The sequence below is a fragment of the Notechis scutatus genome, chromosome Z, assembly GCF_049901735.1.
Source record: "Notechis scutatus isolate UNSWTSFEM ecotype Mainland chromosome Z, rNotScu1.2, whole genome shotgun sequence".
NCBI classification, from domain to species: Eukaryota; Metazoa; Chordata; class Lepidosauria; order Squamata; family Elapidae; genus Notechis; species Notechis scutatus.
This window is the reverse complement of record NC_142025.1, coordinates 13,698,343-13,725,740: the sequence shown is the minus strand read 5'-3', so window position 1 is coordinate 13,725,740 and position 27,398 is coordinate 13,698,343.

Genomic DNA, 27,398 nt, shown 5'->3' with positions numbered 1-27,398 from the left:
GAGAAAATTTGGGAAGCACAGTGATGGCAAGCTAATTCAGGAAAGTGAAGAACATTTGTTATATATTTGATTTAGGGAAAGTACATTAGAAGATGAATGGGCCTGCATTATGGAATATTTTGTGTAAATGTGGAATTAAAGAAGGTTTATTGAATGTGATAAGCACATCTATAGTTAAAATAAACCATGTCTCAGAATAAGTGAAATAGTTAGTGAATGTTTTAGCAATGAGCAAGAAGTAAAACAAGAATATATTATGTCCCCTTGGTTCTTTAATATATTTATGGATAAATAAATATGAAATGCTTGCAATGATGTTAGAAGTGCATGAGATCTAACTAAATGCATGTTTGAATGCAAGTGATTCTGTGTCGGTGAATCAGAATTTGAATGATTTATAGCTAATGTTAGATAGATTTTGTGATCCAAGCAGGAATAGGAATTTGAAAATTAGTGTGATAAGTTTGATACTGAAAATAAAAAGAACAATTGGCAGCTTTGCATCAAATCTGAGAAATTACAACCAATAGTTGAATCTGTATAGTTAGGAAGAATCTTTACAAAACATGGGAAAATGGGTAGGGGAGTATTATGTCACTGTTGGTAATAGATAAATTAATGTGTGAAGGAATGAATGTTTGTCAAAACAAATAAAAAGACTTTGAATAAGAATGAATAAGAAACGATCAGGTGCTTCAATCAAAATTATCTACACTTGGTGCTGACTTTTCCCTATTATTATTATTATTATTGTTGTTGTTATTATTATTATTATTATTATTATTATTATTATTATTATTATTATTATTATTATTATTATTATTATTGATATTGATATGACTTTCATTTTACAGAAATTGAAAAGATGCCATGGTATGTTGAAATGTATAGATGAAACTATGATCTTACTTGCTTGGAATGCTATATGAAGATTTTTTTTTAAGTTTTCAGATCAAGAATTTTGCTGCGATCTAAATAAATTTATTGATACAATCAAAAAGTTGATTAGCTAGTCATATAATAATTTTGTACACAATATATTATAATATAGCATAAATAAATTAGTTTTTAATCAGTTTTAAATGGCAGTTTTGCTGTTTGTAATCAAGGCTTATCAATCATTACTTCTATTAAGCTTTGATTATCAATCACTACTTCTATTAGTTGTTAATTATTTAGTTATTTTTCAACACTGGTTTAACTTCTGACACCATTTTTGCTGCTTCTAGAATTTGGAGGCATTATTATTTATTTTATTTATCAAATTCATTTACTGCCTGTTTCATGGTTCACGACGACTCTGAACAACTGAGTTGATCATGATTATTTATTGATTCTAGAGTTAGATTTTTGAAAAATGCATTGGAAATTGGGAGGCCCAAGTTAGTCTCAGTTTTTTTTTATACTCTGAGTTATTCTCTTAGTAAACTGATCTAGGGTGAGACATGTCTAAATAAACATATCCAAATGCATATTAATGAAGGGATACTACTGACTTTCAGCTCATGTGAATGGAATGGTCCTTAATGTAAGGACAGGAGAAGAATCTCAAAACTCATCCTAAATATCTAACTTGCCTAGCATCTATTCCACAAAACTACTATTGTCTATTATTATTTGTCTGATTGGTTGATTTTTATCATGTCTTTCAATACAATGGAATGTTTAATGAAAATGTATAATGCAAAATAAGGATTAAAAACAAGAGAGGCACAAAGTTGTCTTGTTTGGAAAGCTGAGCTAAAGAGATATAATCCGACTGCCCTTCTAAACTCAGAAATAATCAGGATAAAATGTAACCAATCCTTGATCTCATATGTACAATTGAGAGAAAGATTTAATATGTATAGAAAAGTTATCGGAATTGAACAACATAAAGTGGAATTTATGTACAAATGTTAAATACTGCAGAAAAAAACAATTGCTACCAACCTGCTTTCCATCGAGGACCTGTGTACTGCATGAGTCAAAAAGAGGGCTGTGAAAATATTTTCAGATCCCTCACATCCAGGACATAAACTGTTTCAACTCCTTCCCTCAAAAACTATGCTATAGAGCACTGCACACCAGAACAACTAGACACAAGGACAGGTTTTTTTCCCCAAAAGCCATCACTCTGCTAAACAAATAATTCCCTCAACACTGTTCAACTATTACAAAGTCTGCACTACTATTACTATTAACCTTCTCATCACTCCTTATTGCCCATCCCCTCCCACTTGTGACTGTATGACTGTAACTTTGTCGCTTGTATCCTTATGATTTATATGGACTGTTTCCTAGTATGATATGATTGCTTATTTTACCCTATGGCTATCATTAAGTGTTGTACCTGTTGATTCTTGACGAAGGTATCTTTTCATTTATGTACACTGAGAGCATTTGAACAAAACAAATTCCTAGTGTGTCCAGTCACACTTGGCCAATAAAGAATTCTATTCTATTCTATTCTATTCTATTCTATTCTATTCTATTCTATTCTATTCTATTCTATTCTAAACATGCTGCAATTTTTTTTTACTGAGATTTGAAATGGAAGAAAAGCAAGTTAAAGAATTCATAACAAAATAGACTAAGAACTTTGGATGTAAGCTATAGATGATCAATGAACGAATGTGCATAAGAGTTGAAGTTGGTATAATTTGAGTACAAAATGTAGGTATAAAATGATGCATTGTTTGTTCAGGTAGCCATTGACTTACGTCACTTAGAGCCTATTAGAAATTACAACAGATCTCCCGAGTGCTCTGGATTCAAAGTTCTGATACCCCCTGCTCTCGTGGTCACATGATCAAAATTGGGGCACTTGGAATGGGTCCGCATTGCTGTTTGCAGTGTCTTAAAGTCACATGACTATGATTTATGGATATTTTTTGCCAGAAACTAGTCTTTCCTTGCAGACAATGAATTTGCTGAATAACTACTGCAAAAAAAATGTCATTAAATTGGGGGAGGTTATGTGGTGACCTGCTTAGTGACTGGCACAAATCATGACTGCAACTCTGGGTTCAAGTATGGTCATAAGAATTACTGAATAAAGGTACATCTAATCAATGCTGGAAATGGGAAAACATGAATGGAAGTTTTATCATACAAGGTGAACTTGTGAAAAAGTGAAAGGAAGGAAGGAAGAGAAAAGAAAGAAAAAGTAAAAGAAAGAATAGAACAAAAAATAGAATGATAGAATAGAAGAATAGAACAGAGTAGAATAGAATAGAATAGAATAGAATAGAATAGAATAGAATAGAATAGAATAGATAAAATTTTCTTAAATACTAGGAAATAGCATACAGAAGATAATCATTTATTTTTGCCCTGAACAAGACATTTAAAATATTTTCAAGGACACTATGTCAGCAGGCTTTAAAAAGATCAACTAATTATCAAATCAATGATCATCTGGGATAAAGTAATGAAGTATGGAAAATAACCACTTCAAATTATACAAATTATTACTGCAGAGTATTTAAAACCTGTAAGCCATTAGCAAGGAGATTTAATGTGTGGGCATTAAATGCTTTCAGAGTTTTACTTTTTGGTGTCTTTTAAGAAATAGAAAAATGTTTTAATTTCTCTGAATGTGTGTATATGTGTGAGTATGTGTTCAGTTTTTTATTTTTATTTCTTCCTTAGAAGAACATTAGTCCTATATTGAAAATATTACATTTTCTTCCACAAAGTAATACATGATGGGCTGTCTGGTCTAGTGGTTAAGGCAGGAAACAGAAACCAGGAGAATGTGAGTTCAAGTCCTACCTTAGGCCTGAAAGCTGGTTGGGTGCCTTTGGACCAATCACCAGAAGCCGGTAAGTTCTAGTCCTGCCTTAGGCAAGACAGCCAACTGGGTGACTTTAGGCCAATCACTCTCTCTTGGTCCAACTCACCTCATAGGTTTTTTTTGTCACGGGTAGGATTCAAATTTTTTAACAAACAGTTCTGTGGGTGTGGCTAGGTGGGCATGGCCATGTGACTGGGTGGGCATTGCTTCTTCTTTTCCAGCAACCCCCCCCCCTCTGTTTTTTTACCTCCTGGGCCTCAGGCAAGCCTCCTGGGGGGGGGCGTTTTTGCTCCTATAAGGCTTCTCGGTCCCAGGAAGGAAAAAGCATAGGAGGGGCATGCAGCACCCCCCTACGCTCCATTTTGCCGCCTTCTGGGCCTCAGGCATTTTTTTTCTCCCAGGAAGCTTCTCTAGGACCCAGGAAAGCAAAAAATAGAGTGCGGGAGGGCAGCACGCCCCCTCCCCGCATGCCCCTTTTTGCCTTCCTGGGCCTCAGAGAAGCCTCCTGGATGAAGCAGTAAGACAGCAAGGGGGATCCCAGCATAGCTGATCATTGGAACAGCTGATCGTTGGGAGGGGAAAAAAAGAAATACCTTAAGGAGTGACTGGGCGGGGAGACGCAGTCAGCAATGTTGAGCATTTGCGATAAGGACTGACTGGGCGAGGAGGGGAGGGGCACAATTTTCCGGTTCTCTGAACTGGGAAGAATCATAACAACTGGTTCTATAAAACCAGTCCAAACAGGTAGAATCCCACCCCTGTTTGTTGTGGAGGGGAAAATAGGCGTGCTGGATATGTTCATCACTTTGATGATGATGATGATGATATCCATTCAGCTATGTCTGATTCTTGGTAATTCTATAGGCCAGATCTCTCAACATCTTCCAATCCTGCATTACTTCATTGTGTTGTTCTATGCTGTGGTTAGTCTCAGCCTTGATGGTTTTAACTATTGTGTTGTTTGACTGCCTAGTTTCTTTTTACTGCTAACTTTTCCAGACAAAATTGCTTTCTCCAATGAATTTCTCCACATGACATGGCCAAACTAAGTGGGATTTTTTTTTCTTCCTGTGACATGTCTGATGTTATGTGCTCCAGTACTTGCTTGTTGATCATCTTTGCTGTCCAAGGAATATGCAGGAGCCATGAGACAGGTAGAAAAAAATAAAAATAAATACATGATTTTTTGTTGTTTTATTAAAAAATGTCATGAACTAGGGCAGTGATGGCTAACCTTTTTGGCACCAAGTGTCCAAAGCGCATGCACTTCCAAAATGCAACATGCATGTGCACCCTGTTAATGCATCCCACCCGCCCCCACGCATGCATGTGTTAACTCCCCTTCCCTCTTGCACATGCGCACATGATCCATGGATGTGTGCTCTGCCTCCCTTCACATGTGCCCCGCTCCCATGCATGCACATGCGACCCCCATGTGTGCCCCCCACGCATGTGTGGTAGAGACGCGAAGACCAGCTAGCTGGTGGGAGGTGTGCACACACATGCACAGCTGGGGCAAGGGTTCGTGTGCCCAGAGAGAGGGCTCTGCATGCCACCTCTGGCACACATGCCATAGATTCGCCATCACAGAACTAGTGGCATAATAGAGAAACTGCAGTTTCAGTACAACTATTGTCAATGAGAAATGAGCATTATCTTTAGGTGGACTAGTCTACAATAGCAACAGAAAAAAAAAAAGATCCATAAGACATTCTTCTTCCTTTATAGAGAGTACACAGCTCTGAATAAAATTGATTCCCCAGGGTACATCATATCGTGGGATAAGACATCAAAAGTGCAGAACAATCCTGTCCTTGGGCATCCAGAACCAAACATCAAGGAGTGTCATTATGACCCCAGGTTCTAGCTGCTCCTCCAGCAGGAGACACGCACCAGGATAATGTCCAGATAACATATCTCCCCTCCAATTTGTTTAGATCAAGGGTGCCCAACCTTGGTAATGTTAGGTAGAGGCAGTATTCAGCAGGTTCTGACAGGTTCTGGAGAACCAGTAGCGGAAATTTTGAGTAGTTTGGAGAACCGGCAAATACCACCCGTGACTGGAGATTTTACAGTATCTTTCCCTTGCCATGCCCACCAAGCCACACCCACACAACTGGTAGTAAAAAAAAAATGAATCCCACCACTGATGTTAGGGCTTGTGGATTTCAACTCCCAGAAATCCCCAGTGTTAAAGTTGTTAAGATTGCACACCCCGGTGTAGAATGAGAGATAGGGATATCTTCTATCATTTAATTTCTTCCCAAATAAGGGGATTCATTTTAGCCTGTTTCAATTGAAGTACACCCTCACATCTTCCAAACATGTATTGGAATAGATTAAAACTAAATTAGTAATGCAATGCCGGTGAGTTTTTGGATACTGGAAAATTCAACTGGCAGAATTAGTTTATCACCTGATGGATTTGTGGAAACTATGCCAGGAAAGATATGTTCTCATACTATATGGACAATTGAGTATTGTATAGCAAGAAGCTTTCAAATATGATAAAATATGTGTACCCTTTATTAAGGAATATACATACATACATACATTGAACAGACCAATAGAAGAATAAGTACCCGCCTGGATGAACACAAAAATGCAGTCAAAAAGCTGGAACACACTTCCTCACTAGTCCAACACATGGAAGCCACAGGTCATAGCATCAACTTCAATGGCACCAAAACCCTAGCCACTATAGAAAACCCCAGCCACGGAATCATCAGAGAAGCCATAGAGATTGAAAAAAGACCAGAAAGCATGAACAGAAGAGATGATTCCACCAGACTGTCAATCATTTGGAAGCCTGCACTCACAAACAAAAATCTCCACACCACAAGCCAGGCAAACACCTGGGCACAAACAGATCCCCCTGATACCTCCAGCTCAAACACACCCCAACCAGGCACCCAGATGAAACCTAGCTTCCTAACTAATGATAGCCGTCCATTTACCCGGAGCCAAGCTGCACTAAAGGCCTCCAATAAAGTAACACAATGTTGCCAGCCAATCAAGATACAAAAGAGCCAAAAAAACAGACAGAAGATATTAGAAACACCAATCAACCAGAACACAGCAAACTCCAAGACCAATAAACACAGACCAAGACTCTTAACCAATCAGGATGAAGAAAAAACCATTCTGGCACAGCAATAGGCTGCCCCAAATTCAAATCTGAAACCACTGTAAAAGCCTGACTCACAGATGAACACTATACAGAAGCCTGATGATGGCAGATGAGATTCTTAAGTTATATATATATATCCCATATTATATATATACCCCATATATATATGGTATTCAGCTTTGTTCGGGTATTTTCCCACATTATTATAGTTGTGCTTTTGAAGTTGTAGCAACGTTTCAGCAGAATCTCATCTGCCATCATCAGGCTTCTGTATTGCAGAAGGAATATTTGCTAGGACCTGTGAAGGACACCTTGAGGTTGGCAGTGACCTCTTGAACCCTTGAAAATCTGTGTGCTTAGCCCTGAGTCTGGCCAGTGTTTGAAATGAAAAGACATCCATCACCTGCAGACTTGAGAAGAATGAAAAATCAGTATCTTTTGTTCACAAAAGATGCCCCCCCTGCAACCTAGATATGACCTATCATCTTAAGACTAATTTATCCCAGACAAGCTTTGATGTAGTGCTCATCTGTAACCATTAGCAACTGAGAGCAAAATAATATACTGCTGAGATAGCGTTTGCAATGAAAGGAGAAAAAAATAATTTTGAGTTGATTTGCCTTTTATTTTGTAGTCTTGACAATAAGGATAAGCTGAAGTCCTTGCTTAGTGGGAATTACTTATCGAAGGCAACTGTAGAATCAATGTGCCTGACCTAAGGAAAAATTGTACAGATCCACACAGATGCACACACAAAGACACATATACCACACACATGTCTGCAGAGACAAAGGAGGAGAAAGTGATGTCACCATGGGCAGTGACATGTTATTTCACATTATTTTTGCATCGGTCATAATGTTATAGTCTGTCATAGCATCATTGTAGATATTTATGCATCAGTACCCATGTACACACAAGTGCATACACATGGGCACCTCTGTGCTCTCACACACACTTCCAAAAAATAAAAGTCTCTCCTATAGCACTTTACATGATTACAGGTAGTCCTCAACTTACAACAGTTTGTTTATTGACCTTCCAGTTACAATGACTTATGACTGTTTCCCAAATTTTCAACCATTGCAGCACCCCCATGGTCATATGATCAAAATTCAGACACTTGGCAAAAATTCAGACACCTGACTCATATTTACAGTGGTTGCAATTTCCCAGGTCATATAATCACCTTTTGTACCTTTGGAGAAGCCAGATTCACTTAACAAAAGAAATTTTGGGTTCAATTGTGGTCATAAATCTAGAACTATCTGTATTTGATCACCAGTATTAGATCATGTTAATACATATTCATTTATCAAAAGCCAAAACATTCAAAACTTGAGTAGGACAATGTTCATTTCTTTATGAGCCTTGGTAGCGCAGTGGTTAGAGTACTGTACTGCAAGATACTTCTTCTGACTGCCGGCTGACTGCAATTTGGCAGATTGAATCTCACCAGGCTCAAAGTTGACTCAGCCTTCCATCCTTCTGAGGTCAGTAAAACGAGGACCTAAATTGTTGGAGGCAATAGGCTGACTCTGTAAACTGCTAAGAGAGAGGACTGTAAAACACTGTGAAGCAGTATATAAGTCTAAGTGCTATTGCTATTGCTATATCTTTCAATTAGTTTTTGAGAAGTAGTGGAATACCTGTCAGTAACGTTTATTTTATTTAGTAACTCAGTAAAAATTAATCTTTGATTTAAAACCATAATGCATCCAAACAACTGGCTCAATTTTACATATTTTTTTTTGTAGGACTTGTTAAGCAAACACAACAGTTGTAAAATGAATGTGCTGATCATTAATCCATTGTTAAGCAAAACTTGCAAAACATGGTCATGTGACCTCAGGATGCTGCAGATGGCCATAAATGTGACTGTGTTGATGAGCAACTGAAATATGGTCATGTGATCAGAGGGAGAATCATTGGATCGTTGCACCTGGCTTGTGATACCATTTTTTTCAGGTAGGTTGAAATTTCAAAGAGGTGTTAACTGATCGGTTAAAAGTCAAGGACTACCTAGAGTTATTCATTCACTAAGTGACTTATTCAGTAGCTTAATAATGTAAAAGTAACTTTCTAAGTATATCAGTCTCAACAACTGAAGTATATCATATCATATATTTCATCCTACATTATACCATATATCACATCACTATATTTCACCCTCTGGAATTTCATCCCTTCTGAGATTAAGTTGACCTATATCTTGTTAAACTCCCATAAGGGTTGAGAGGCCTGTTCTGTTGGCCTTGAATGAGAGTGAGGCCCACAGAATCAGCACTGCTAAGCCTTGTGTAGCCTTAAGCTAGGATGGAACCTGCTTCCTAGCTATGTTGAGGGATTTTTTTTAGGATTCTGCAACTATTGTGTAATTTTTTTTTGTATATATTTTATTTATTTGTAATGATGTAAAGTGCCCATAGTTGTGTGTTTGAGATGGACATTATATAAACCAAATAAATATATATTTGGCTACTTTGGAAGCCCCCAAACTGTACAGGCAGGGCAATCCTTTGAATAAACCCTCCTGAATGCTGATTTTCCCATTTTTCTTTTCATGTCTGCAATATCCTTCATAAATATTTCCAAGTTATTTCTCTTTTTCTTTGAGGCCATTATTTTTACCCTGATTGATTGTGAGAAAAATTAGCACCTATGAAGCTGCCTTGTACAACGCTAAAAGATTTCATTATAGAAGAAATCCTATATAGCTTTACTCAGTGCATTTCTACTCGTTCAATGGCTTTGTAGATTATTTTTAAACGCAAAAATCAATTTCAATTGTACTTTATGTTATTAGATTGTAAGCAAGGCTCTAAAAATTGTAGCTGTAAGCTTAAACAGCACAATGAACAAAAAAAAATCCCAATGTACAAATCTGTACTATTTCTAGTTTTACTAAACTGCCTAGATATTTGTAATGTTGCTTCAGCAGTGCTTGCTGTTGGCAGTCAGAAAAGTCTGGGCATCAGCAGTTCGGAACTTCTGTCTTCCTTTCAACAATACAAGTGTCCCAATTCAATTTCAGGGATTTTGAAGAAAGATGTGCAATTTTGCACAATCTTCAGATTTATTTATTTTTTGCAGATGTTGCCTGCAGTGATCAGTGATGCCAACAGGAAGCTTGACAGAGCCACAGTCTAGATCAGGACTTTAAGGCATAACCACGTAGGAAAAGAAGTCAAAAATTAGCATCCAAATAGGATGTCCACAGCATGGTAGCCTTATCTATCTATGAATGATGTGATTTAATGCAGGTAACCTTTGAGAATGGGAACTGTTATAAGACCTCAATATTAATTTTAGAAGTTAGTTAGATCTATAAGGGCTTTCATCTCTTGGGTTTCTGATCATAGACTATAGAGGGCAAAAGGTTTGAAGTGCAGGAAGAAGAATTGCTATGAAGGAAGCAGTCAGATAAATGGGCCCTGTGTCCTTGCCCAAGAGATGAGCCACTTTCCTAATCCACATGTAGATAAAGAGAAAGAGAAGAGGAAGCATGTTCAGATTTACTAGTTTCTGTTACTACAACCATTACTATCAAAATAGTCCTCACCTACATTTCTTAGTCTACTCTGGGTTGCAAGGCTGACAGAGGTGTACTTAGATAATTCTCTGGCAATTAAGCAGAGTGGGACCTAATTAAGTGTGGTGGAAGAAGATGGCAAGAGAAGGACTGAATTTTAAGTGGGCCAGAACAAGAAAGTCTTTCCCCCAATGGATCCCTGTTGGAAAAGAAATTGACCTAGGTCTGGAATGTCCATGTAGATCCTCAACTAAGTCAAGTCTATGGAGATTCTCAGTCATCATGGTTTTGGGACAACCATGTCCCAAAGTGATTTTTTTAAAGAGGCAACTGGACTGTCTTTGTTTTTCCTTGAAGACGTTTTGCTTCTCATCCAAGAAGCTTCTTCAGTTCAGTGAAAATGTTTTGCTTCTCAAACTGAAGAACAAAAGAATTGAAGAAGCTTCTTGAGAAGCAAGACGTCTTCAAGGAAAAACAAAGACAGTCCAGTTGCCTCTTGAAAAAAAGGCACCTTTGGGACACTTGGAATACAGCATCCAGTTTTGGTCACCATGATGTAAAAAAGATGTTGAGATTCTAGAAAGAGTGCAGAGAAGAGCAACAAAGATGTTTAGGGGACTGGAGGCTAAAACTTATAAAGAACAGTTACTGGAATTGGTTATGTCTAGTTTGATGAAAAGAAGGACTGGGGTGACATAATAGCAATGTTCCAATATCTCATGGGCTGCCACAAAGAAGAGGAAGTCAAGCTATTCTCCAAAGTCCCTGAGGGCAGGACAAGAAGCAATGGGTGGAAACTCATCGTGGATAGAAATAATCTAGAGCTAGGGAGAAATTTCCTGACAGTTAGAACAATTAATCAGTGGAACAACTTGCTTCCAAAAGTTGTAAATGTTCCAATACTGGAAGTTTTTAAGAAGAGATTGGATAACCATTTGCCTGAAATGGTATAGAATTTCTGGCCTAAGCAGGGGGTTGGACTTGAAGACCTCCAAGGTATGATAAACATTTTGCTTCTCATCCAAAAATATATCTTAAGTTCTTCTGTTCTTCAGTTTGAGAAGTGAAATGATTTCAAAGAAAAACAAGAATATCCAGTTGCCTTTTGAAAAGCACCTTTGTGACAAGGTCTGGAATGTTGTTCTTGCCTTCTCCTGATCAACTACCCAATGCAACATGAAGCAAGAGTTGAAAGATAAATGTTTACAGACACAACACATTCCTTTCTTAAATCAGAAACTATGCAGATAACTCATAAGTCCATGTTGGTAAAGAAGATGAAAAGAATTCCCAAAACCTGGATCTACAGACTTTCTCCACCTTGTTTACTTAGCTTTCAAACATGATAGAGTATTGAGAACTGCACTGGTTTTATAAAAACAACACAATTTTCTCAAGCCTTGGCAAGATGAAATGAGGCTGGCCACATAAATAAAGTGCTCGTTTCCCCTTATGCAAAGGCTTGCTTGAATTATCCTGTGAGTTCTAATGAAACCAACCTCCCAAACTTTAACCTCTTCTTACAAGTTATATTTTCTTTTCCTTTTCACTTAAAATATTTTGTAGGCTGTCTTTGAGGAATTATTTCTTTGAAGGCTGCTTGCAGAAGGAAAAAACTCCTCTTCTCTAAGGAAAAAAATCCCAATAATATAACACAGCAGAAAGCAAATTGCACTTCTCAGCTTTTCAAGGCAAAAACCATTAAACATATTGACAGTTGACAAAACCTTTAACATGCAGTTTGCTGCAAAAAAGAAAAAAAACCAAACCACCTCCTTTTTTCTCTTTCCTTTTCCTTTTTTCCTCTTGTCAGTTTTATCCCTTAAAGCTTTGGAAGCTGACAAAGAGACACTTTCAAGCTTGGATAATTACTGTTTTATGAATGATTATAACTCTTATTAAGGGCAGAGCGTAAGATTCTACTTAAATTTCCTGACATTTGTTTCAGCACCAAGCACCCAGTAAATGACAATATTTTATTGGTCCTTTCGTGTTCTTTACATGATGTGCTGCATTGTGTCAAACTCATAAATAAAACAGCCCTACAAAATGCTTATGTTTTATGACTTTGTTGAAGGCTGCTGAGAGCCAAAAAGGCTGGCTGGTTTACCCACATCCAAGGCTGCTCCCTCTCCAGTGTTGGTAATGAAATTAAAATGGGTAGCAATAACTCTCCATGGCATCCATCAATATTTCCATATCCAGGCTGCAGTTATATGAAGGAGGCTACTGTGAGATTTCATATTAGTGTAATAATCTGCATTCTGTTGAGTGAATTAAGAAGAGCTAAGATCACATGAGAGTCCGAGAGAACCTTATTAACAAAGGTGACTTATCTAATTGCAAAGAGTTAGTCTTGCTTGCTTAACATTTATAGAAATCTTCCTAAATCCTATACATTGCACAATCAGAAAATTTAGTTAGCTTCAACCAAAACTCCCAAAAGTTTCCAGAAGGGGGATTATCCCTATACTACTGTGTGAAAGATAAAAAGCAAGAAGGGCATTCATATCTAGTGAGTTGTCAGAATGATAAACATGCTTGTGGTGCTTGCATTGTGTGGAAAACAGGTGATCCTTAAATTATGACTACAGTTGGGACCAGAATTGCCATTGCTAAGGAAGGCAATTGTAAGTGAGTCACATGTGATTTTTTTTGCCATGGTTGTTAAGCAAATCATGCAGATGTTAAGTGAATCCACCTTCCCCCATTGACTTTGCTTGGCTGAAACTGATTGGGAGGGTTTCAGATGGAGATCACATGACCCTAGGATGCTGCAACAATTGTAAATATATGATGGTTGCTAAGTGGCCGAATTTTTATTATGTGACCACGGGGATGCTTTGATCGACATAAGTTGGTTATTTGATTATTTTCTCCTCTCCCCTTAGGGCTTCAGAATATAACAATGAAAGGTTTTAGCAACTTGACTTGTATGGAATTTACCATTATCACAATTTTCCTAACTCCAAACCAAGAAATACAACCTAATGTTTTGGAGACTAACACATTCTTAGTTTACTAATACAATCATTCACCAAAAATGGCACATAATGCCATTGAAAAAGTAACACCATGTTCTTTTTGCACTGGGTAATATGAATTAGACCAGGAATTCATACATTTTTACAAGGGTTTAAACTTTTTCATCTGCTGTTTGCTTGAGAGCATGCCCCTTTCTGTCCTGAATTTTTAACCATGGAATATCACAGGAGTCACAGAGGCATGTTTCACAAAAGGCTTGCATATTTCCTTTTCTCAGTCGCTGTATAACCTCTCCTTGTGCAGAATATGAGGAATTGATTATAGCTTGGGAGTTGAGAATGCTTGGATTTCTCTGCAATAATATTTTGAAAGCAAAAAAACCTTTTTCTTTTTTCTTTGTTGGCTCCTTCTTTTCTCCCTCTACACCATGACCTGGAGCAGGGAGCAGTTCTTGTAAATATAATACTGTGTAGAACTTGATTCTGTTTCAGCCACCCATTCAAACTCCAAACAGTATTGTGCTTCGAGTTAATGTAGCCATGATCTCTGTAATATATCCAGTGTATAATCAACTTCCACAACCCATCATCTCTCCAGTTTATTCTTTTCTCATTGTCTCAACTTGCTTTAGCACTGGAACCTCACCAAGCAATGATGCTCTCAATTAAAGTCAGGAATCAGGGATGGCATTTCTGCACTGGTGTTAGTTTAGAAAGCAATGATTGTGGCAATGGCCCTGTCATTAGTCCTTCTGCCATCATAGCATCCAGTTGCAATCAAGGTCTTGTCTGCTTTGCACTTGCTTGAATGGGATGGTCCTTGGTCAATCTTGTTTTGCAAGTAACAGGTGTTTTATAGTTGGCTCATTGTTTACATCGCCAATAACAGAAGAAGTTGTCTTATCTCTGTTGGTTCCTCGTATAGTGGTATTGATAGCTTACTGGAAGGTTTTTCTCCCCCTTGTGATTGTTAAATTGTAGCTAGCTTGGTGTTATTGTAAAAGAAACAGGCTGCCAAAGAACGCCATGACTGGACACCATTAAAACTGACACCAGACAGAGCACAGAAAAACTCAAAGAAGTAGTGCAAGATCAAAAGATGTGGAGAGACTTGGCCCATAGTATTAGAATAGAATAGAATAGAATAGAATAGAATAGAATAGAATAGAATAGAATAGAATAGAATAGAATAGAATAGAATAGAATAGAATAGAATAACAGAGTTGGAAGGGACCTTGAAGGACTTCTAGTCTAACTCCCGGCTTAGGTAGGAAACCCTATACAACTTCAGACAAATGGTTATCTAATCTCTTCTTAAAAATGTCAAGTTTTGGAGCATTTACAACTTCCGGAGGCAAGTTTTCCACTGATTAATTGTTCTCACTGTCAGGAAATTGCTCCTTAGTTCTAGGTTGCTTCTCTCCTTGATGAGTTTCCACCCATTGCTTCTTGTCCTGCCTTCAGGTGCTTTGGAGAATAGCTTGACTTCCTCTTCTTTGTGGCAGCCCCTGAGATATTGGAATACTGCTATCATGTCACCCTAGTTCTTCTTTTCATTAGACTAGACGTACCCAGTTCCTGCAACTGTTCTTCATATGTTTTAGCTCCAGTCCTCTAATCATCTTTGTTGCTCTTCTTTGCACTCTTTCTAGAGTGAGGCATGACTGAATGGATAACATCATCATTGGGTTATTAGATTGATAAGAGAAAGACTCTAGTTTTTCTAATATTGGTGGATTGCTGTTCTAACTTGCTAGCAGAATAAAAAAGAATAAAAGCATGAGTCCTGAAATACATATCTAAAGTGTATTTAGACAATGCTGTGTATTTAGTTTGGGGAACCTGGGGATCATCATCACCTAACACCAAAGTAGGTAGTTCATAGCAATGATGAGATACAAATAAGAAACTTCCTGACTCACAGTTGGAAAATATGACATAGATATTTGTAACATTTTCAGCAGGAAGAAGTTGCTTTATTTTCATGAGAACAGCAGGATGGGATAAATAACATCAGATGTGAAATGACTCAGGAGTTAATAGTTTCATTACTGCAACTGCAAAATTCCTTAGTTCAGTCCTCCAGTCTGCCATAAAATGTTAACAATGTCAACTTTTGTGCTGAAGATTCACTGAAGACAAAAAAGGGAAGAAAAAGAAAGTGTTGTGTTAGCTGATTTGGGCCTTGATTACTGAAACAGAAAACAGAAAATTTGTTTTCAGTGTTGGGAAAGTCATTTGTTCCTTTATGTATGTTTTGCTGTAAGGTACATATTTTGCTGAGAAGAAAGACATGTGGGTTTCCCATCGGCTGACATCAGCAAAAAGTCTAATAATTTTACAAGCAATTCATTTCCAGATATAAGTTAATGAACTGTACCAAGATGTAAGCTGTATTCTTCTGAACTTTTAAAAGATATTATACAATATAAACATAATTATTTTTAATGGGACAATGCCCTGGAAGAGAATCTAAATTAAATATAGCTTAAATAATATGGACAAAAGCATGAATGTGACTCCTTTGTTGTACTTAAATATTTTGAGAAACATTGCTGGTCATTTTAGCTCAATGCCCTCTCTCAATTGTTGGCAAAAGATATTGCAGTAGCAAACATGCATCATTTGGGTGGAAAGAGTCTAATGCTGATGTACAGGAGTTGAACTGGACATCCATATACAGAAGCAGTAAATCTTTATAAAACAAAGTTTAAGCCAATGTTTTGTGGACAAATTTCCAAAGATATTTAACTGTCTGCTCTTAGAAGGAGTCAGATGGACTAGCATAACCATGTATTATCTTTGTGTAGCCCATTTCCATGCACATTCACTTAAAAACATTGTCATAAACTAAAATTTCTCCACATTTTTTCCTATTAATTCTGATTGAAAAACAATTGGCTTTTAAACATTGTTTTCCCAAAGGAGAAGATAATTTTTGATAATAATAATTTCACCAATATACAGTTGTTGTATACCTATGGGTTTATTGACTCACTGATTAATTTATTAACTCTACCTTTCTGATATGGCAAATATTAAAAGAGCTATTTACTGTTCAATTGTTTGAGTTTTGTAGTTCCTTGATTGGGGTAGTAATCAAGGAACCACCAAGAATACTCTCATTAACACTGTCAGGGTAAGTTGTTTGTATATAATAAGAGAGAAAACCCCATTCCCTTCTAGCATGGATTATGCTACCTAGTTGGGTAATGAAACATCTACAAGAAAGCAACTCAGCTCAAAGAGTATCAAGGACCCCACAGTTCAATCCTGAGCTACAAATATCATCTTCTCTTGCTAAAATATTTCCATCAAGAAAAGCAAGAGAACTTTTGCCCTGAAGATCCCAACAGGCTTAGGCAGCAAGTCAAGGGGCAGTCTATCAAAATAGGGTCTAATCTAGGCTTTTCTTTTCACCCCATCTCCCCCATCTACATTTGACTTGAAATAAGGAGACCTGGAATAACATTGGATATAACATCCTTGCAGGATGACCATCTAAGAGAAATTTAGTCTGACAGCTCTTTTCCCTTTGAGGCTAAAGACCTGGAAGATTTCACAGCATTCTTTCAGAAGGATGTAATGTTGTGAAATTCCCTCAGACAATATCCCTATAAGGCTGATTGTCAATAGAAAAATCCCTTTTCTTGGGCTTATGCAAAACAGCTGCATCCTCCCTCCCTGCACATGGATTTTTCCTATGGGGAAAGTGATGCAAATGGCTTACTTTGGATGGAAGTCAGGTCAATGCTTTGAAATAATTGTGGCAAGGTAGAGATCAGCAGTGGGGACAGCTAAATTTATACCCATATAGTGTTGATATACCCATATAGTATTTTTATATCAATAGTGTCTTTAAACCAATATAGTGTTTTCCTAATTAATTTGTCTGGGATGATGCCCTAAGCTTTGAAAGGGAAATAAAAAAAAAATGTCTTAATGTTTTTAAGGAATTCATTTTAAAAATGATATTATTAATACTTATTATTAATACTTAATACCATTTTAGACAAGAAACTGAGATTACAATTCTGGAACTGAGTGAATAAGGAGCAAACCTGAAATCTATCTGAGAGGTCTGCTCAAAATATATTTTTAATTTTTGGGAAAAGATGAATTTTCTTATTTTCCTTAGCTTAAGTTAGTAAGATTTTGAAAAAAAGTTTTGAATTTTGAAAAAAAAACCAATTAGTGTATCAGTCATCTTCGTCAGTTTTGATGTGGAAAGCATATTGGTATGTTAGTCAAATATAATTGCTCCTTGTTGCATCTCCTAAACAGGGCATTGGTTTTCAGAGAATTAGTATATAAATGTCATCCAGACAAAGCATTTTTTTCTCTGCTCTTCAGAACTTGCCAGGTATAATAAGTAGAATGGGTCATAGCTTGATATAACTGTCAGGGATGTCATCTTGCTGTCTGAATATGTTGCTGTTGCCTTGGAAACTTTTTTAAAAAAATCTAGCATATTGCAATTGGGCATTTCCAGCCTCTGTGCAGTGAAATTTTAATAACCATGCATAACTGCATGTAATTGCTGAGAGCAATTTTTATCCCTGTTTTATTCTCTAAAAGTTCAGTAATTTAGCCTCATTGCTTTAGTCCACAACTCTATAAATAAAACATCTGCCCAGCTTTTATTCTGTCAGTAGTAGCTGTTGATGTCTTGGTCTCAATTCAGCAGATTTCTCCCTGTTATGGATTTTGGCTGCTCTGTGAGATTTCTCTGTTCCACCAAAGATCGGAGAGGAAACTTAAATGCATGGGCTTGGAAAAATGCCTGAAAGGAAATATTTACTGGGTTTAATTAATCCTTCTGGGTATCTGTTGGATGTGGCCAAAAGTATCAAGATGGGCCTCTTACAGAATGCAGAATGCATAAGTGCACCATCGTGCCTACTATCCCTGTCCTATTGTCCCCATTTATTCATACCTATTTCCTGTATTCTTACTCATGTTTATACTTATACCTATTATCTTGTAAGTGATTGACAAATAAAATAAATAAAATAAATAAATGAAATTGGAAGGGAGCTTGGAGATCTTCTAGTCCCCTGTTGAAGCAGGAGAATCTACACTATTTTAGACAAATGGTATTTTCTTTAAAAAGAATCTAGTATTGGATCATTCCATTGACTAATTGTTCTCACTGTCAGGAAATTTCTCCTTAGTTCTATGTTGCTTCTCTTTTTGTTCAGTTTCCATTCATTGCTTCTTGTCTTGTCTTCTCTTGATAATGAGTTGAAAGTTCTGTCCATTTTTTATTGGCATTATGGTTAACTTGCATCATTGTTGATACTATTTGTTGCACGCACCCAGCATCCTAGAGAAATTATGCAAATATTGATGACTAACATGCTATCCTGATTCAAATAACTAGGAGAAAGTTGCAGTAGAAGAAATAAAAAAAAAATTTAAGATCAGACGGAGATGATTTAGGGTAGAAGATGACAAGATTTATTTAGTTAAACAACAAGAAAAAGTAAATAGATTTTTTTTTTCGTAAGCTGCCTAGAATCACATATGTGTGAGTTGGGCAATTTCTAAATTAGTTTAATGAATGAATGATGAAAATACATTGTAAATAATTGAGTGAACTCCACAACCAACCCTTATTGCTTTATGCTGTCTTCACTATCTGTAGATCATAAATGGGGCACATCCTTGCACATCTGGAGGTGAGAGAAAAGTACCTTCAGACAAGTCTTATTCAATTTATCTGAACTTATCAGGAATTGAGCTACTGAAAATTAATCAATCAGTACTAATCTCTCTACTTCAATATGTTTATTTTTACATTTTTTGCCTCTCCAAGTGAATTAACAAACAGCTCTCCTTTACCCCCCAAAAAGCAAAAATATTCCCAATATCCTTTTGCCAACAAGGTTATGATTCATGATTATTATTTATTATATACTTCTAGTATATAACATTATAGTGATTTACAAAATAGCTCTCCTGGTTTGCTGCTGTAAAGAGAAAGTAGATTTCTGAAACTAATAACCCAGGAGTTTCAAAAGCTTCTGCTAACTATGGAGACAGATCAGCATTCCTTCTGAAATGTGTGATCCCAGCAAATCCAGAGCTTAATGTAGCAAAACTTGCATTCAAGGACCTTTCTCAAGAAGGAAATGAGAGTCTTGGTGCTGAGCGAAATGCAAACATTGAAAGCAGGGCTCACGGAAAACAGCCTTTTCCACAAATGCAGGTTGAACTTACTAGAGATTCACCTGTCCATGAAGCAAAGGAGAAGAAGAAAGTTGGTTTCTTAAGTATGGGGAGGAACTGAAATTTGCAATAGTAAATTAGTTTAAGCAGCGGAGATGGGGGAAATCACATACTACTAAGTCTCTGTGGCTCAGTCCGTTCAGAACAATTCAAGACTTGTTATGATTAGAAGAAATTTGTTGTCCTATGTGGATATCCAATTTTCCTAGGTAAAAATTCTGCCATTATTGTTCATTATTGTTCTTAGGTAGACTTTCCGCCATTATTTTAGGCAATACGGGAACATATTGGTAGGGAGCAGTGATGCCAAAACTGTCACATGTATAATAATCAGATATTGTTAATTTTTTAAGCCCTTTAGGCAAAGTGAATTGGATAGATGTGTGTGTACACACACACACACAATATACTGTATATGCTAACTTGGAAATCTGAAGCTTTGCAGTAATTTGCAGTAACCTATATTGCCTTAATAAAAGTGTTGCCTCTCTGAAGTCTACTTTTTGGACAATGCTAGGTGCAAGAAGAAATAAGTGCAAGAAGGTATCCAAAACACAAAGCTATGATAAAGAAGTTTAATGTAAATAAGCGAATGAAATCATGATGAAAATTCCAACACAAGCCCTATTTATATCAAAGTTTAAATTCTTGCACTTTACCCTCCCCCTCCCATGTCCGCATGTTGTAACTGGTTTGAAGCAGCTTAGGCAGGACAGCTGTCTCCACCCATCTTTTGTTTTAGCAGTTTGCTTATGTCAATTAACTCTCACAGCTGCACTGCAGGATATGTGGGTTTGGGTGTCAATCTAATAGAGTGTGCCATGTTGGCTCTTTGGCTTAGGTCTATGCTATTTTATATTATTCCACCCTCCTAACAAAACAAAGGGAATACAGCAGGAAATAGCTTTTGACATGTCCTTTGAAGCAGGGCTCGCCAACCTTTTGGACTTCAGGGACCACCAAACTCATAATTTTAAATCCTGATCGATTGGTAGGAAAACAGGGGTGGGGGATTTGCCTGCAGACTTTTTGGGGGATTTTCCCATAGACCACCAAAATTTTCTCACGGCTCACCAGTGGGCCGTGGCCCACCAGTTGGTGACCACGGCTTTAGAGCTTCCTAAACTCATGCCATAAAATATATGTCCTCATAAACTAGAAGGGAAGTGGTGGCTCAGTGACTAAGATGCTGAGCTTGTCGATCAGAAATGTTGGCAGTTAGGCAGTTTGAATCCCTAGCACCACGTAACGGAGTGAGCTCCTGTTACTTGTCCCAGCTTCTTTCAACTTAGCAGTTCAAAAGCATGTAAAAATGCAAGTAGAAAAATAGGGACCGCTTTGCTGGGAAGGTAACTGTTATGAACTAACAAAAACTATTTAATAAAACTTATCAACCTCATGATAAGCAGGCTTGTAATCCTGCACCTTTGATTGGCCCTTGGATAGCGAACGGGGATTGGTCCTTATGGAGCAACCTGATTGGCTATTAGTTTAACATCTCTCATTGGGCAAAAGTTAAGCATTTGGACACAAGTCATTGGTTAACGGGTCAGCAGCCAGCTCTATAAAAGGGCTGCTGCTGCCCAAGGGTTTTCGCTCTGTTCTTAATAAAGAGTTGAAGTTCACTAGTTCTCTGACTCGTCTCCGTTCCTTGCACCCATGCTCAGAATGTAACACTGGCGACGAAGGTGGGATGCGGAGACGATAGAACTGACTGAACACTAAAGAGCGCCAAACAGAGCATGTGGCTAAAACGCGCACCAACGACGGCAATATGGCCAGCGGTGCTATACCACCCGCTCCATTTGACCCGGCAAACGAAGACTGGGACTCGTATATGGATTGGTTCCAGATGTTTCTGGAGACCAATAACTTAAAGGACGCGACAACTGGCAAGAAACGAGCAATATTCCTGACCCATTGCGGGCCGGCCGTATTTAAGATGGCGAAATCACTTGCAAAACCGGCTGAGGTGAAATCAATGGACTGGGACGCCCTCGCTCCCCTCCTAAAGGCCCACTATGCACCCGCAGTGCCCACACTTGTCCGAAGGCACGAATTTTACCAGAGGGACCAACGGAAAAGCGAAAGTCTCGCAGACTACATCGCTGACCTCTGGAACTGGGGAGGCCTCTGTGGGTTCTCCAACCTCGAAGAAGCTTTGCGAGACCACATAGTTCTGGGATTAGATGACCAGACGGTGCAGAGCAAGATCATGGCCAAAGGGGACATTGATCTTGCTGATGCCATCGCAGACGCTACCGCAGCAGAAGCAACCAGGAAGTCATCCGCTCGAATGCGCCGCACCAACGCACCGCTCCGTCAACTCGCGAATGACACCTCGCCTTGCCCCGAGAGGCACTCAACAACGGCGCACCATGAGGACCTGGAATCCCCATCAGAAAGTGATGAGGAAGAGGTCAACCGACCCCGGTCCGAACGAGACCAACAAAACCAACGATTCCCGCGACAATGTGCGGGTTGTGGGGCAAACCACTCACGATCCGATTGCAAATTCCTCAACGCACTCTGCCGTTCCTGTGGGAAAAGAGGCCACATTGCAAAGGTCTGCAGAAGCAAGCGAGGGTCCAGTCCAAAGCGCAGGGAGAATAACTGCAGCCAGTCTTCGGGATTTGTTCCTGCGAATCGAAACCACCAGAACCACCAATGGAACAACCACTCCTACAGAAATAAAACACCTGCCACTTCAACAAGACAAGAAGAGGCACACCAAACCATTACCATCGGCCACGCTACATCCTTAGATGCAAGAAAGATCCGAGTGAAGGTTGCTATCGAGAACCAACCATGCGTGATGGAAGTCGACTCGGGGTCGTCCCTCTCAATGGTTTCCTGGAAGACCTTCAAACAACTAATCCCGGCCATCCGTCGTCAGGACCTCAGCCCCCAAAGGTTCATACTCAAGGATTACCAGGGCAACAGAATCCCGGTCGTCAGTTCCAGCCAAGTCCAGGTCTCCTTCAAGAGTCGTATCGCATCACTACTGCTGACCGTCGTCGACCATGACCGGCCTAGGTTATTGGGCCTACAGTGGTTCACCCCGCTCGGGATCGAGGTAGCCGGCGTCCACCGAGCTGAGACCAACAACTGGGAGGAGTCTCTCGTCCAAGAATTCCAGGACGTTTTTTCAGATGAACTAGGCAAGTACAAGGGGAGCCCAATATCGTTTAACCTCAACCCTGAAGTAGCTCCCATCCGCCTTAAGCCTCGTCGGGTGCCTTTTGCACTAAAACCAAAGATCGACGAGCAACTCGATAAATTAATAGCCCAGGGCGTTTTAGAACCAACCGACCACGCCCGTTGGGAAACCCCAATTGTAACACCCATTAAACCAGATGGACCGTTAAGAATTTGTGGGGATTATCGGGCCACTTTGAACCACGCACTACAGCAAAGTGCTTACCCGGTACCGGTGGTTCAACACCTTCTCCACTCCCTGGGTGGTGGGAAGATATTCGCTAAATTGGATTTGGCACAAGCGTACCAACAGTTGCCCGTTGATGCGGAAACTGCGGAAGCACAAACTATCGTTACGCATAGAGACGCTTTTAAGTGCAATAGACTCCAATTCGGAGTGAGCGTAGCTCCGGGAATTTTTCAAAGTTTAATGGAGAGACTCTTACAAGGCATAAAAGGGGTCGTGCCATATTTTGATGATGTTTTAATCGCCGCCCCTAATAGAGACATCTTAGAAAAGTGCCTCAGAATGGTTCTAAGGAAATTTAAAGACGCCGGTCTGAAGGTTAAAAAAAATAAATGTCAGCTGTGTACTGAGAGGGTGGAGTTCCTGGGATACCTTCTCGATAGTCAAGGAATCCATCCCACTGATAACAAGCTAAAAGCTATTAAAAACGCCCCAACGCCTAAAAATAGAACAGACCTTCAAGCCTTTCTGGGGCTCATTAACTTCTACAACATTTTCTTGCCCCAGAAGGCGACTGTAGCGGAGCCCTTACACAGACTTCTTGATAAAAGAGCAACTTGGGTCTGGGGACACCGAGAGGAACGCGCCTTCCAACAAGTGAAAGACTTACTAACCTCCGATGCTGTTTTGATGCAGTACAACGAGACTTAACCTTTAACTATTACTTGCGACGCTTCACCGTTTGGAGTGGGAGCAATCTTAAGCCATGTACTACCAAACGGAAATGAAGCACCTATTGCATTTTTCTCACGAACATTATCAAAGGCCGAAAGGAACTATAGCCAACTCGATAAAGAGGCCCTTGCTGTTGTGTCTGCTGTGAAGTGCTTTCACGCATACGTGTATGGACGAGCATTTACGATAGTCACAGATCACAAACCATTGCTTGATATTATAGCGGGAGACAAGCCAACCCCCTATATATTATCGCCAAGAATGACTCGTTGGTCTGAGTTCCTAGCTGCCTACAATTATTCGTTGCAACATCGCCCGGGGAAAGCCATTCCCCACGCTGATGCGTTGAGTCGTTCTCCACTTCCGGAAGCCGTCGATGACCCAGCTCCAACCCTCACGACGCTCCAAATCGAAACGCTGCACTCGCCGCCACTAACAGCGAGAGACATCGCGATCGAGACAAAACGGGATCCTGTCCTGGCACGAGTCCTCAGCTGGGTCGAACGAGGGTGGCCAGCTGACCAAATATACGACGATTTCACACCATTCAAGAATCGGCAGACAGAGCTTTTCTCCCAGAGAGGTTGCGTTCTCTGAGGGGATAGAGTAGTCGTCCCAGAGAGGCTACAACAGACTGTTTTAAAAGTATTACACGAGGGACATCCGGGCATCATGCGCATGAAGGCGCTCGCACGAAGCTACATGTGGTGGCCGTGCATCGATAAGCAGATTGCAGCCTGGGTAACCACGTGCCAGAAGTGCCAAGACGTTAGCAACGCCCCACCTAAAGTGACGCCAACCGAGTGGGAAACCCCTCGGGGTCCGTGGTCCCGTATCCACGTTGATTTTGCGGGACCCACCAAAGGACACACATTTTTATTAACAGTTGACGCCTATTCAAACTGGCTAGAAATCCAGAAGATGAAGACAACCACAACAGAGTCAGTCATTAATAAACTGAATAAATTATTCGCAACGCATGGGTTACCAGACGTTTTAGTTTCTGATAACGGGCCCTAGTTCACGGCCCTAGCTTTTGAACAGTACCTAGCGGACCGAGGCATCCGCCACGCGCTCACCTCGCCAGCGCACCCTGCGGCTAACGGAAGGGCGGAGCGAATGGTACAATTCATCAAAAAAAACCTACATAAAATAGACTATGGGGACATCGACGACAAACTCAACCGAATACTCCTGCTCCAACACATCACCCCACACAGCATCACGAATAAGACGCCTGCCGAACTACTAATGGGGCGGAGACTTTGCTCTCACCTCAACCGCCTCCATCCCTCTTATTCACCAGAAAAACCCTTTGGATCCAGCAGGAAATGCCGCGAATTCAAGGTAGGCGACTTGGTGTTTGCTAAAAACTTTTCTGGCGACCCATTATGGGTCCCTGCAACTATTACCCAACCCACCGGCCCCAGATCCTACCGCCTACAGACTAATGATGGGAGAACATGGAAACGCCATATAGATCAACTTCGATCCAGATTGGCACCCACCTCCCGTGACTTCCCTAATTCACAAACTAAGGGGGGAGGAGATATCGAGGAGGCCGAAAACGGAATAGATGATGACGTAATCACGGGGACCCAGCAACCTAACCGAAGAAACGTGCAACCTGAAGAAGAATCAGGGAGCGGGGTGATATCTTCGCCCAGAAATAGCACGAGGGAGGCAGGCCCACGGGACCCGGAAGTAAGCCTAGGAGACTGGGATAACAACGAGAGCCACACCGAGTCCTCCCGCGCAGAAACGGAACTGGCCATGCCAGAAAACCTTGAAAGCACTCCACCGGAATTGGATTGCAGACAAAAACCGGTGGAACTGCGAAAATCGAACAGGCAGGTGAAACGACCTGCATATCTACGTGAGTATGTTACCGCACCCCTCAAACGGAACCTAGGGGGGAGGGGTGTTATGAACTAACAAAAACTATTTAATAAAACTTATCAACCTCATGATAAGCAGGCTTGTAATCCTGCACCTTTGATTAGCCCTTGGATAGCGAACAGGGATTGGTCCTTACGGAGCAACCTGATTGGCTATTAGTTTAACATCTCTCATTGGGCAAAAGTTAAACATTTGGACACAAGTCATTGGTTAACGGGTCAGCAGCCAGCTCTATAAAAGGGCTGCTGCTGCCCAAGGGTTTTCGCTCTGTTCTTAATCCTTAATAAAGAGTTGAAGTTCACTAGTTCTCTGACTCGTCTCCGTTCCTTGCACCCATGCTCAGAATATAACAGTAACAGCTTTCCATGTGCCTTCGGCATTTAGTAATGCCGGTCACATGATCACAGAGACATCCCTGGACAGTACTGGCTCTTCAACTTTATAACGGAGATGAGCCAGAAATGACTAGCATGTATGTGCAAGGGGAACCTTTACCTTTAAACTAAAAGGGCCAGCATTATATTTAGGCAGAAGAAAGCACCTAGCCATGATAGTTGGTAGATGGTTACTTCAGGATGAAGTAACAACCACACACACCCTCCTAGTTCTTTCATTTGAGTCCCCAAGGAGTACCTCTATTGGTTCTAAAACTGTATACCGTATATGCCGGCGTATAAGACGACCCGGCGTATAAGACGACCCCCCAACATCTCCACTCAAAATATAGTTTGTTATATACTCGCCCTCTCTTCCGCACGCCTTCCACTTTTGCACTTTTTTTTTTGAGGCACTTTTAGCACGTGGAAGCGAATCCCGTGAAGCCGAAAGGAGCAGCCAGCCTTCTCCCAGCTCCCAAGGAAACAAGGCTCGCACCGCCTGGGCTCCACTGAGGTATCCGGCTGGGGCTGTCAGGAGTTGTTACCGCTGGTGCGGCTCCGCGCGGCTCCAGTCCCGCGTTGCCTCGGGAAGGGAAAGGCAAAAGGAAGAGCCGCGGCGGCGCTTTGCAATGGCAGCAGCGGCTCCTGGTTTTGCCTTTCCCTTCCCGAGGCAACGCGGGACTGGAGCCGCGCCAGCGGTAACAACTCCTGACAGCCCCAGCCGGATACCTCAGCGGAGCTCGGGCGGTGCGAGCCTCGTTTCCTTGGGAGCTGGGAGAAGGCTGGCTGCTCCTTTCGGCTTCACGGGATTCGTTTCCACGGTGCGCAAAAGTGCCTCAGCCGCGGGCAGCCGCAGTGCTTCCCAATTACTATTTGCCGGCGTATAAGACGACCCGGCATATAAGACGACCCCCCCAATTGGAGGCATTTTTTTCAGGGCAAAAAAGTCGTCTTATACGCCGGCAAATACGGTATATCATGCAGCCTGGTTTATCTTATCAGGTAGAAGGTGATCCCTTAAAAATTGGTGTTTAAGTACTTGACTATCCAGGTGCTTTTTCTACTAAAAAAAAATAGAAGTGGTTTACAGTTGTTTTCCTTGCAAATTATAAATTGATGCCTTTACCATTGTTACTAATGTGATCCTCTGTCTCCAACATCTTCCTACCCAATATAGTCTATATACATGACAGGTCACAAAACAGAAATATAAACTCTTAAAACTGCCATGATGTGACAATAGTTGTAAAGATCAGAATCATGCAAAAGATGATATTCCTTATGAAACCCTATGGAAGCAAAAGCAGAACAGAAAGAGTATTGATATTTTTGAACATTTGGTGTTGG